The sequence below is a fragment of the Chrysochloris asiatica genome, unplaced genomic scaffold (genome assembly GCF_000296735.1).
Source record: "Chrysochloris asiatica unplaced genomic scaffold, ChrAsi1.0 scaffold00435, whole genome shotgun sequence".
NCBI lineage: Eukaryota > Metazoa > Chordata > Mammalia > Afrosoricida > Chrysochloridae > Chrysochloris > Chrysochloris asiatica.
The window spans coordinates 1,062,993-1,072,956 of record NW_006408953.1 but is presented as its reverse complement, the minus strand read 5'-3'; the positions used below and the strand labels follow the sequence as shown (position 1 = coordinate 1,072,956).

Here is a 9,964-nt window from a genome sequence, read left to right as displayed (position 1 = left end):
GTATTCCTTCCATCTTCTTTGGATGCTTTCTGTATCATTGAATAATTTGCTCAGATAATCATTCAATAACAAAAGTCAAGGCTTTAATTTTTTCTTAGGTTCCCCCAGCTTGAGAAATCCTGAGCATGTTCTTGCTTTTTGGTTTTCTGTTTCCAGTTCTTTGCATATTTTGTTGTAATAGGTGGCTTTATTTTCTCGAGCTGATCTTTGAAATTTTCTGTTCAGCTCTTGCACCTCCTTATTTATTCCATTTGCACTAGCATCTCTACACTGGAGACCAAGTTTCAGTGTCTCTTCTGAAACTCTCAATCAGGATGCATTGATCATTACTGGTGATTTTAATCCAAAGTTTGGAAGCAAAGCAGAAGGATCAGTACTTGGAAAATATGGTCTTGCTGATAGAAATGATGCTGGAGATTGCATGATAGAATTCTGCAAAATCAATGTTTTGTTCATTTCAAATACTACTTTAGACAGCATAAGAGACAACTATAAACATGGACCTTGCCAGTTGGAATACATAGAAATTAAATTGTATATAATAGATAATGCATGTATTTTCAATTTCTGCTCTTACAGAGACATGCTTTTCACATCACTACATGTGCTTGTTCTCATTCAATATCTACTTATTATAACATTCCTCATTTATCACTCAAAAAATTATTTGTTCTGTCTTTTTTTCCCATTATCTCTCACTCTGGAAAATAAACTTAAATAAAAATTAATATTCATTGTAAATAAATTGACTAAATCAGTTCAGCATATATTGTGGGGGTAAAAAAATCTGGAAACTGTGAAAGATATCCATCAATGTTTATTTAGAAATTTTTATATAATAGGTCATTCAAAATTTTGTATTGCAGAATTTGTATTATTTTTATAGTAAATCTCCATCATCATTTCCATTTTTGTTTCATATCATTACTACCTTTATATGAATAAGTGTTATAGATTGAATTGTATTCCTACAAATATGTGAATAGTTCTACATATTTGTGTTGTCATTACATATAAGATATATTCCCAAATAGAATTATGTTCCTAATCCTTATACATGTGAATGTAATACTCTTTGGGAATATAATTTATTTGATTATGTTACTGAGGTCATATAGGGATAAGTTATGTCTTAAGGAAATAACTTTTGAGATATAAAAAGAATAGATCAGAGACTGAAAGAAGGAAGCACAAATGGGGAAGATAGATGCCATACGATGTGATGATTACTAAGAAACTCAGGTACTAGTAGAAGCTGCAAAGACACAACATACTACCCATGGTCCCAATGCATGTTAGTTGATATTGCAAAATAAACTTTATAGATTTGAACAAATTTTTGTTATTGTTGTTGTTAGGTGCTGTCGAGTTGGTTCTGACTCATAGTGATCTTAAGCACGTTGAACAAAGCCCTACCCAATCTAGCTGTGCCATGCTCAAATCTGTTGCTATGTTTGAACCTAATGCTTCTGACACTGTAAGTTCGTCATATTGGGAGTTTTCTTCTTACCATATCATCTGTCAATTTGTAATTCTCTGGTGCCTTGAAGCTATGACCCCAGTATTTTAAATACCAGCAAGATCATCTATGATGGACAAGTTCTAGTTCAAAATGAAGAGAAATAGCTGTAAACATCCATTAATAATCTTTTTCCCTGCACTGGTTCTTCCTGATAGCATGTACAAAGAATGAGAGAAGTCTCCCTGTCCTCACTTCTAAATATTCTTTAGGCAGTCCATGATAATTTAAAAATTCTTTGTCAACACCATAATTTGAATGTGTCACTTCTTTTCTGGTTTTCCTTATTAATTGTCCAACTTGTATATGCATATGAGGTGATTAAAAATATCATTGGTTGGGTCAGGCACAATTGAGTCCTCAAAATTTTACTTGCAAAGAGAAGTAATCTGTAGCAACAATGAATGATACTTTGAATTACAAAAGAGATTTGACACATTGATTAAATTATACATTTTGATATGGGGAGATGCTCCAGTATCATCTAAGTAGACACTGAATGCAATCACAATTGTCCTTATAGGGAACCAGAGAAAGATTTGACAAAGAAAACAGAAGCAAATGTGATAATGTAGCCAGAGAAAGATTTGAAATGCCACATTGCCTGTTTTAAGAAAAAGAAAGGGTTCATACATAATTCTACAAACTGAAAAATTCCAGGATAGGATCCTTCCCTAAATTGTTTGGGGGTAATGATTATGCATTGGTTTTAGCCCAGTGAAACTAACTTTGGATTCCTGGCATATGGAACTATGAGTTACCCATTTTGTGACAATTACCAAAACTTTAGGTAACTATCCTGATTGTGATTTCTAAAATCGGAGTGCTGCTATACCAAATACCTAAAAACATGTAAGATACTTTAGAATTGGTTATTTAACTGAAGCTGGAAGAATTTTGTAACATTTTCTAGGAAAAGCCTAGGTTATCTAGAACAGATTCTTGGAAGAAATATAGATATTAAAAACTTGCCAGTGATAGACCAGGGAGGAGTGGGGAACGTATGAAATATAGTCTTAGAGAATACCTAAATTATATTAAACATAAAGTTGTGAGAAGGAATAATGTTTAAAATGATGATTAGATGTTAGAGCAAAGCAGACACTAGTTATGTAGTGGTAAAAACTTGGCACATTTGTTACTATAGCTGTATGGAAAACAGAATTCCTAAGCAAGGAACTTGGATAATTAATAGAAATGATACCATGTAAAGAGTTCAAAATATAACCTAGCTTCTTGCTTCTTATAAAAAAAAAAAAAAAAAAATTACAAGAAAGAGATAACTAAGGGAAAGATTATAAAGCAAAAACAGGAACAAGATTTTGATAATTTGGGAAATTTCAATCCTAAAAGGATCTTGCTGTTTTTGATAGCAGCCTTCATGTTAACCCTCAACTCATGACAATCCAAGAAACAGTGGGAATGGCATGTTGTGGTCCACAAGTTTTTAAATGACTGATATTCAGAAGAAGGCTTTTGTTGTTATTGTTAGGTGCCATCCAGTCAGTACCGACTATTAGGGACCTTATGCACAGCAGAACAAAACATTGCCCTATCCTGGGCCAACCTCACTATTGCTGTAACTTTTGAAACAATTGATGCTGCCACTTTGCCAATCCATCTCGCTGGGAGTCTTCCTCTTTTTCTCTGACCCTCCATCTTACCAAATATGATATCCTTCTCCAGTGACTGGTCTTTCCTGACAATATGTCTAAAGTATGAGAGATGAAGATTGGCCATCCTGGCTTCCAAGGAGCACTCTAGCTACACTTCTTAAAACACAGACCTGTTGCTTCTTTTGGCAGTGCATAGCACTTTCAATATTCTCCTCCAACACCATAACTCAAATGCATAAATTTTTCTAAGGTCCTTCTACTCCCCTGTTTCAATTGCACATTTTCTACAATTACAGTTTTGACAATCACAACAAATCTTGCTAACTGTTGCTCAAATTTGTATCACTAAATCCTATCATCATCATACCCACCCTCTCTCCATGGAAAAAATAAACTATTCAGTGTGGATTTTCCATTGTCCCCTTCATTCTGAGACCATGAAAGCTTGTGAGCTAGTCATTTCATGTCTTTATATCCCCTTGTTTTTCATAGTTAATTTTTAAATTGCTCATCCTTATAAATTATAGGTTGCAATTAGTTGGAACTGACTTGACGGCACTTAACAACCCCCAACGAGATGGATCGGCCAGGTGGCATCATTGTTGGTGTCAAGTGTGGCAGCGGTAATGAGGTTGGCCCAGGATCGGACATTGTTTCATTCTGCTGTGCATGGTCGCTATGAGTTGGTTCTGACTCGATGGCACCTGACAACAACAACAACAACAACAACAACAACAACAACAACAATCCAGTACACAGAGGATACAAGTATGTTCCTTGATCTAAAATATATTTGATTATGGTTAGAATTTTGAGCAGCAGCATCCATAAGCAAAAGTCTAATCTATCAAATTGTAGCAATTTATACTTGCTCACCAGCTGCTCCTTGGAAAACCTATACTGGGTCGGAATTGACTTGATGACCCTTAACAACAACAGCACACTTGCTCACAATATCGCATACCTTCATCTTAATCTGGTTCGGGTTCCGTTCAGCTCAACCCAAGTCATCCAAATTAGATCAAATGCATATCAGCTGCAAGTTTAGGAGTTCAGTCCTTACATTTTAGACCACCTTACCCCTTAGTTCTCAACCTATCCCTGAAAGGCTAGGTCAGAGCCCATGGGCTCAGGAGTTCACACAAATCCCTACATTTCTGACAAGTCAGCCTTCTTCTCTCTCCCATCTCAAGGTAAAAGGGAGCCAATGGAACATGACCAAACTCATCCTTTCTCTTCATTTCTGTTTTTCCCACTTCCACTCAACAAGTAGACCAAGGTGGTCACCAGAGAGCATACTAGACTGCTCACTAGCTTCCTTTAACTCTCAGTCCTAGAAGGAGATTTTCCTTGATGAACACACACTTTCTTGCCTTCATGCCTCCAAGATAAATTGCTTGCTTGAAACTCAAGACAAACAGTCCTGTTTTTTTGTTTTGTTTGTTTGTTTGTTTTCCTGCAGGTCTTTCTTTGAATCAATAATTTCTTCTTCTCTCAAAATTTTAAGGTGGTTCTGCAGATCTTTTCAAATGTAAATGTACCAACACTTATTTCTGGGTGGGCTCTAGATTCAACTTAAAACCCAATACTCTATGAAGGCTTAAAATAAAAAGGCTATTTTGGGGAAATTCTAACACCTCTTGTAGAAGTTAAATATAGGTGAAGATAGGTTTATAAACTCTCTGTAATCATAAGTCATAATAAAATACGTGTTTTAGTCACCCATGTATGTGTGTGCTTTGCAACAGGAGGCAGGAGAAACCTGGCAGTCAAACACAAAAACCTTTTAAAGATACTTAAATTCTATCTTTTCTTCTCTACACTTAGGCTAATACCATTCATATGCATATGACCTGGGGCCACTAGCAGGGTTAATCAGGGAGATCCTGGCTTCCTAGCAGCTACTTAGTTTAATCAGCTTGACATTCTATCATCAGCTTAAGCATTTTATCTATTATATTGTTTTCAGCCATTACTGTTATTGTTCAGTGCCTTGGAATTTGTTCTACTCATAATGGCTGGTGAGTTTGAACTGCTGATCTTGCATTTCAAACTAATCTTGCAGTACAGTGCTCTATCCCAAAGTTCCACACTAGGACTCCATTACAGCCCTTGTTGTTGTTGTTGTTAAGTACCATGGAGTGATAACAACTCATAGCAACCCGTCTAGGGTTTCCAAGGAGCAGTTGGTAGATTTGAAACTTAGACATTGTGGTTCAAACCAACTTTGTGGTCTAGTGCGTTATCCTACAAAGCCACACCAAGACTCCCAATACAGAAAACACAATTCAAAGTAAACATCTAAAATTCAAAAGTTTCATTTCCCATGGCCCTTGGTTCTTTCTCTTATAAAACCTAATGCCTCCATGAGTATGTAGCCGTTGTAATAAATCTCACCTGACACCAACTGGTATCAGAAATAGGATTCCATTTCAAGAGGTAGACTATGATCAAGAAATAATGTTATTAAGGGAAGATGTCCAAGTTACACTGAAGGTATTAGCAAAAACAGGGCTCCAGAAATTGGCAGAATACAAATTGAAATCTATTAACAAAATCATTCAGCACTAGAGGTGCTCACTCATTTTTGCCAACAAATTTGAAAGACAGCCAATTATAAGAGATCCATATTTGCATCCATTCCAAAGAAAGGTGGTCCAACAGAATGTGAAAATCATCCAATAATATAATTACTATCACATGAAAGTAAAGTTTTGCTAAAGATAATTTTAAAATGGCAGCAATAGACAACAATTATGAAATGGCACAGGACCTGGCAGTGTTTGGTTTTGTTGTACATAGTTTCACTGTGAATCAAAAACATCTCAGTGGCACCTACCAAAAAAATACAAAAGGATGAATGCAAAGCTGAAGTTCTCCCATGTAAACTATCACTCAATTCACAGTAAAAACTTTAAAAAAAAAAAAAAAAAACTATCTGTGGAAACACTGCAAGATTATGTTGCAAGGGACAGAGTATGAAATTCCCAAATAGTATATATAGGAAAAAAGACTAGTGAACCTATTCAGCAACAAGTATATACTACTCATCAATGGAAACTAAAGATAACACTGAGGGCTGAGAATGATGTCCAGAGAGCAGAACCTGGGTATAAAATATATTATATTTAGGATTTGAAATCTGATGGAGTTTTATCTAATGGGATTTTGAACTTGTTTGATGCTGGTGACTGCTTTTTCCTTTCTGCTTTTCGTTTGGAATAAGCATGACTATATCTGTTATTGTAGAGTTTAGTGACACTGTAGGATAAGCACTATACTGGGAACCACAAATTGATGGTTCATAATCACCAGCTGCTTCACAGGAGAATGATGCTTTCTGTTCCTGGATATAGTTACAGCACTGAAACTCTATTAAGGGTCACTGTGAGGCAGAACTAACAGGAAGGCACTTAACAACAACATAACTGTTATTGTATACCTGCCCTACTAGTATGCTGTAAGTATATTGTGTTATAACAGTAAAGGTTACAAACAAAGAGGAATGTTCTTCTAAGATGAGTCATGGGGCACAACTCAAAATGTAGAAAAGCACCTTTAAACATGCATTAATAATTAGAATGGAATGTACGAAGTATGAATCTAGGCAGTTGGGAATTGTCAAAAATGAAATGGGACATATAAACATCGATATCCTAGGCATTAGTGAGTTTAAATAGACTGGTATTGGCCATCTTGAATGTGACAATCTTATGGATTACTATGTGGAGAAAGACAAACTGAAGAGGAACAACTTTGCATTCATCATCAAAAAAGACATATCAAGATCCAACTTGAAGTACAAAGCTGACTGTGGTAGGATATTACACCTGAAAGGAGGACTCGTGTCCTGGTGTGGTACCATGGGTTAATGCACTGAATTGCAAAAGAACCACAAGGTTGGCAGTTCAAGCTCACTAGCTGCTCCTCAGAAATTCTATGTTGTTATGTGTCGTGGAGTCCGTTCCAACTCATAGCAAACCTGTACAGGGTTTCTGAGGCTGTAAATCTTTACAGGACAAGAAAGCCTCATCTTTCTTCTGCAGAACAGCTGGTAGTTTCGATTACTAACCCCTACGCTAACAGAGCTCCTTCAGAAACCCTATATAGGGTCATTATGGTCAGAAAGACTTCACCACACTTAACAACAACAACAACAACAGGGAAGACCAGTTAATTCCATGATTATTCAAATTTATGCAGTCACCACTAAAGCCAGTAATGATGAAATTCAAGAACTGAATCAAATTTTTCAGTCTGAAATTGATCAAACATACAATCAAGATTGATAAGTGATAATTATTGGTTACTGGAATACAAAGGAAAAGGAAGGATAGGTAGTTGGATACTGGAGAAATGGTTATTGAGTATTCTGGCATTGTCATTCGATCTGTGCTAACTTACAAGCAAGAGAAGTTCTACGATGGAAAGGGTATCAGGTGCTACATATTTGGCATGGGCAACTTTGACATGGTGGACGCCATGATGCACGACAATGCTGCCCGCTTCATCAATCACTCCAACAGCTTTTCTCCTGTCTTCTCCTGGAGGGCCAGAAGCACATCATCAGCTTCACTCTGCACCTCATCTTGCATGGGGAGGATCTCACCATGACTACAAATTACCCATTGAGGATGCTAGAAACAAGCTGCTGTGCAATTGTGGCGCTTCCTAATTGAAGCTGTGGGGACCTACTTTTGCCATTGTCTCCCTAGACTGAGGGTATGGAGGCTCCATAGTCCCTTCCAGAGCATCTCACTCCCTCCCCCACATGTTCAGGCTGGATATAGGCATACAGGTGACAGAGGCACTGCCTTCACCCCTTTAGCCCACCTAGCAATTGGCCCTCTTATACCCTGGGGACCCAGGATGTAGATATTGCACAAAAGTTTCTAAATCCCTTCTTTTTTTGTACTTTTTTATTTAAAGGGGGGTCCCAGGTGGAAAACTGTCCCCCCATAATAAAGTCTGTCAATGTTTGGAAAAAACAAGGCTGCAGATTACATAATAAAATTTTGCAAGACCAATGACTTCTCCGTGACAAATACCTTTTTTAAACAACTTAAAAGAGGGTTATACACATGGACCTCACCATATGGAATACACAGTAATCAAATTAAATACATCTGTGGAAAGAGATGTGGAAAAGCTCCATATCATTAACCAAAACAAGGCTGGGCAGACTTTGTTGTTGTTGTTGTTGTTGTTGTTAGGAGCCATCAAGTTGGTACCAACCCATAGCAACCTTATGCACAGAAGAACTAAACACTGCCCGATCCTGGGCGAACCTCACTACTTGTTGCCACATTTGAGTCTATCGATGCTGCCTTTGGTGGATCCATCTCTTTGGGGGTCTTCTTCTGTATCTCTGACCCTCCACCTTACCAAAAATGATATCCTTTTCTAGCGACTAGTACCTCCTGACAATATGTCCAAAGTATGAGAGACAAACTTTAGTCATCCTGGCCTCCAAGGAGCACTCTGGCTGCACTTCTGCCAAAACAGATCTATTGGTTCTTTTGGTGGCCCATGGTACTTTCAATATTCTCCTCTATCACCATAACTCAAAAGCATCAATTCTTCCACGGTTTTCCTTATTCACTGTCTCATTTTCCCATGCATTTGAGGTTAGTGAAAACACCATGGCATGGGTCAGGCACACCTTAGTCCTCAAGCTGACATCTTTGCTCTTCAACACTTTAAAAAGCTCTTGTGCAGCAGATTTGGCTAATGCCATGTGTCATTTGATTTCTTGACTGCTGCTTCTGTGAGTGTTGATAGTTCTAAGAAGAATGAAGTCCTTGACAACGTCAATCTTTTCTCCGTTGATAATAATGTTGTTTATTAGTCCAGGGATTAGGATTTTTGTTTCCTTGACATTGAAATGTAATTCATACCAAAGGCTGTGCTCTTTGATCTTCATCAGTAAATGTTTTAAGTCCTCTTCACTTTCAGCCAGCAAGGTTGTATCATCTGCATATAGTATGCTGTTAATGGGTCTTCGTTCAATTCTGATGCCACATTTTTCTTCATAGAACCCAGCTTCTCGGAGTATGTGCTCAGCATTGTTGTTGTTGTTGTTGAGTACCGTGGAGTCAGTTCTGACTCATAGTGACACTGCACAGGGTTTCTGAGGCTGTAAATCTTTACCAGAGCAGAACGCCTCATCTTTCTCCCGTTGAACCGCTGGTAGTTTCGAACTGCTGACCTTGAGATTGGCAGCCCAACTCATAACCACTACATACCAGAGCTCATTGTAGAGTTGAATAAGTATGGTGAAAGAATACAACCTTTTCGCACACTTTTCTTAATTTTAAACCATTCAGTGTTCCCATGTTCTGTTCGAAAAATTGCTTTTTGGGCCAACTACCAAGAAGCTTCATGAGCACAATTAAGTGTTCTGTAACAATTATACTTTTCAATGTTGTCCATAGCATGTCATGATCCACACAATCAAAGTCTTTGCATAGTCAATTAAGCAGAGGCAAACATTTTTCTGATATTCTCTTCTTTCAGCCAACATCAGTTAGATATCCCTCGTTCCACGGTCTCTTCTGAATCCAGTTTGAACCTCTGGAAGTTCTCTGTCAGTGTATGTGTGCAGCCATTTCTGTATTATGTTTAGTAAAACTTTACTCACATGGGATATCAAATAAGTTTTCTGATGATTTCCACATTCCATTGGGTAACCTCTCTTTGGAATGGGCACAAATATGTATCTCTTCCTATCAGTCAGCCGGATAGTTGTCTTCCAAATTTTTTGGCATAGGTGAGTGAGTGCCTCTAATGCCACCTCACTTTCTTGAAAGATTTCAATTTTTATTCCATC

General features: G+C 37.4%; 1 pseudogene; it reads left to right on the top strand.

The window, feature by feature from the left end:
• Window positions 1-7,810, top strand: part of LOC102828921 — a 121,228-nt pseudogene extending 113,418 nt beyond the window's left edge.
• Window positions 7,811-9,964: the final 2,154 nt, after the last annotated feature.